The sequence below is a fragment of the Tachyglossus aculeatus genome, chromosome 17 (genome assembly GCF_015852505.1).
Source record: "Tachyglossus aculeatus isolate mTacAcu1 chromosome 17, mTacAcu1.pri, whole genome shotgun sequence".
In the NCBI taxonomy this organism is placed as follows: Eukaryota; Metazoa; Chordata; class Mammalia; order Monotremata; family Tachyglossidae; genus Tachyglossus; species Tachyglossus aculeatus.
Window position 1 is genome coordinate 30,640,427 of NC_052082.1, and position 3,926 is coordinate 30,644,352.

General features: G+C 43.5%; 1 non-coding gene across 1 annotated transcript; it reads right to left on the minus strand.

Annotated features, from left to right (window-relative positions):
* Positions 1 to 2,101: 2,101 nt before the first annotated feature.
* On the minus strand, positions 2,102 to 2,238 carry LOC119939843. Its single transcript, XR_005454805.1, has one exon. It is a non-coding gene; the product is annotated as a small nucleolar RNA SNORA7 (small nucleolar RNA).
* Positions 2,239 to 3,926: the final 1,688 nt, after the last annotated feature.

Here is a 3,926-nt window from a genome sequence, read left to right on the forward strand (position 1 = left end):
GTACTAGTACTATATTATTCTACCAAGCACTTCATATAGTGCTGTGCACAGATGGTGTTCAGTAAATACCTTGGGTTGATTATATAAACGCATTGACTGTTGATTTTCTACTGCAGCTTTGTGTGCAGTTGGGCAGAAGTTAGCATCCCTAGCCATTTCATTCCAGTTCTATGAATTGAACAGACCAGCATCTGATGTACACCTGCTTCTATTTCAGCATTACCGAGCTGTTGGCAATACTCCATTCTTAGTGGATTTGGCTACTCTCACTGCTACTACAACTTTAAAGAGAGCAGCTGCTGCCTTTAGGCATCTCGTGGGTACCCTGAGCCTGCCAGAGTCTGGCACCAACAGACTCTGTTCCAGTCTTCAGATGCCTCCAAATGAACCCAGTGTAGTCAGGGTTGGTATCCTGCTTAGAGGTGAAAACTGCGGGGAGAAAAGGATACATCTAGGCTGGTTCTTTGGGACTGTTTTTCCTTTCTCTTTGCATTGAACCTGAAATCATGAATGGGTCTGGGCCTTTCCCATACGGTCACCTACAAGCACCCTATAGCTGGTTCAAAATCCAACAGAACAAAAGTTTTTTTTTTCTTTTTTTGTTTTTAAAGGTATATGTTAAGCACTTACTGTGTACTAGGCACTGTTCTAAATGCTGGAGTAGGTACAAATTTATCGGGTTGGATACATTCCTTGTCCTAAGCGGGGCTCAAAGCCTTAATCCCCATTTTACAGCTGAGGCAACAGAGGCCCATAAAAACTAAGTGACTTGCCCAAGGTCACATAGCAGAGAAGTGATGGAGCCAGGATTAGATCCCAGGTCCTTCTGACAATCAGGCCCAGGCTCTACAATAATAATAATTATTATCATTATTAGTATTATTATTATGGTACTTGTACTCACTACTTTGTGCCAAGCACTGTTCTAAGCACAGGGGTAGATACAAGTTAATCAGGTTGGACACAGACCCTGTCCCTACATGGGGCTCAAACTCTTAACTCCCATTTTATGGATGAGGTAACTGAGGCACAGAGAAGTAAAGTTATTTGCCCAAGGTCACACAGCAGACAAATGGCACAACCTGGATTAGAACCCAGATCCTTCTGATGATCAGGCCTGTGCTCTGTCCACTAAGCCACACTGCTTCCCACTAAGCCTTGCTGTTACTCAAGAGACAGTACAACACTGAACTGCTATCCCCTTTCCACCTTAGTGTGGCATCCCACAGATTCATTGGTGGTACTGAATATCATCAATCTGTCAACTATACTGGAAGCACTATGTAAATTTGGATTTGCTGCTCTGTACACAGTAAGCACTGAATAAGTATGATTGTTTGATTGATTGCCATGGATCTCTCATTTCACCTTTCTGGATGCTCCTTCTCAGTCTCATTTGCCAGCTTTTCCTCTGCTTCTCATCCCTTATTTTCTGAGTCCTTCAAGGCACTGTTCTGTGTCTCAAGTATCCTCGATGTACTCTCATTCCTTTGGGGAGTTCATCCGCTTGTATTTCTTCAGTTATAACCTCCTATGTGTATGGCTCCCATATGTACGTCTCTAGCCCTTTCAATCTCCTCTGGAATATCACATTTCCTCCTACAGTAGTATTACTATTTATAGAGCATCAACTTGCAGAAATTCCATGATTTAAGTGTTAGAGAAGTCCAAGACACAGAAGGGAAACATTCCCTGCCTACTGAGAGCTTTACTCAATGGGGGACGCATCAAGAAAAATCTAATATGCAATGCATGCTGGGTGTCTCTATGTTGATAAATGGCAGCATCTCAAGCTCAGCATACTCCACAGAGAACTCCTCTTCACTCCCAAATCCTCTCTTCCACCTAATTTTCCCATCATGGCCTACTATATATTGTCTTGTCTTAGGCTTTTGAGTCATCTCCAACCCTAATGACACCATGGACATATCTTTCCCAGAACGCCCCACCTCCATCTGCAATCATTCCAGTAGTGTATGCCTAGAGTTTTCTTGGTAAAAATATAGAAGTGGTTTATCACTGTCTTTTTCCCCACAGAAAACCTGAGTCTCCATCCGCGACTCTCAACCATGGCCCTGTTGCCCAGCACTGGTGAGTTTTGACTTGAAGCAGGTTGCCTTCCAATCACTAGCCACTGCCCAAGATAGGAACGGAATATTATGCCTCTGCGAGACTCTCCCTCCCATAGTCAAGACTGGTAGAGTACTGGAAACTCTCCAGGTGTGACCCTGAGAGGGGGTACCGCACATTACCCTCCCCATATTAAGAATGGCCCCTCCATGTACTTCTTGCCCAATATTTGCCAAATCCAATCCTGTTTGTTTTTCCTCCACCGTTTCCTAGATTTTTTCCTTCCTCATGACCCAAACGGCTATCATGTTGGACCAGATACTTGTCTTATTCTGACATGAGTACAACATCAGCTCCTAACAGGACTCCTTTTTTCCTTTTTGCTGTCTATTCTTCACTATATTGCTCAGATCGCTTTCTTCTGGACATCGTTCTGTATTTCCCCACTCCTCTGAAACCTCCACTGGTCACCCGTTTTAATACATCAAGTAGAAAAGTCTCAACAAAACAATGGGCTTCTTCACCTGACTCATTGTGTGCAAACTGGGCAGGGGATAAAAGCTGTTCATTATATGCCCTAGGTGTACATCTGCCCTGGAAGGGCATACTGCATCGATGGGAACTGGCACCCCAGTGCTATCAAGGAGACTCTACCTCTTCCAGTTTTCCATCACACCAGCAGGAAAGAGAAAATCGTCCTCAGGATGGTCACCACCTTTTCTCAGGAAGACTAGACACTGTTGTAGTGGTTATTTTGGCTACAGGTGTGCTTCTGAATCTGAACTATGAGATGCCTGAAACCCCACCACTCTAACCACAGAACTCTACTGATTTGTTTTTATTTTTATTTGTATATATCTCTTATGATTTGTTTCATTATTCTTGATGTGTCCCCAGCCCCTTCTTCCCAGCTTATACTTTTAGACTGTGAGGCCCCTGATGGTCAAGAACTGTGTCTAATTCATAATACGTAGTTCAGTGCTCTGTACATAATAAGTGCCTAATCAATGCTACTACTGTCCAATATGCTCTCTCCCCCTTATTCACTGACTCCAAGTATATCTCCAACTATATGTTATGAAAAGCAGCATGTCTCATTGGAAAGAGCATGAGCTTGGGAGTCGGGGTCATGGGTTCTAATCCTGGCTTCTCCACTTGTCAGCTGTGTGACTTTGGGCAAGTCACTTAACTTATCTGTGCCTCAGTTACCTCATCTGTAAAATGGGGTTTAAGACTGTGAGCCCCACGTGGGACAACCTGATCACCTTGTATCCCACACCAGCACTTAGAACGGTGCTCGCACATAGTAAGCGCTTAACAAATACGATTATTATTATTATTACTATTATCTCAGCTTGCAATCTTCATTTTTCTCAATATAATATAATTGTGCTGTCTCCAAACCCTTGGCCCTTCACCTTCTTGGAACACTTTCGTGTATCAATTAAAAGAGGCTGTAGCTTTCTGCAGAAGAGAGTGGGAGGGAGAGGAACATCACACAAAGGAACTTTGTGGAGAAGAACACCAGCCCTTACTGAGAGCTAATGAAGAGCCACTGCTACACAGAAGTCTTCTGTGCGGGTTCTGGGCTTTAAAGTCTCAGGATAGAGGCTCCTAGCTCCTAATGGGACATTCCATGATCACATACTTCTCAAATCACAGACGTTTCTAATACCTGAAACCTTTTTCCTAGGGTGTATTTCAGCAGCTAAAGAAAAAATAAAAAAAAAAAAAAACAAGGCTACATTGTTTGGGAGAGATGGAGTAAAGAAGACTTCTAAGAGTGTACCTGTCTATGACTGCTCTGCATCCTCTCCAGCCTCATCCACACTCACCTTCCAGCAGTGAGGGGGTAC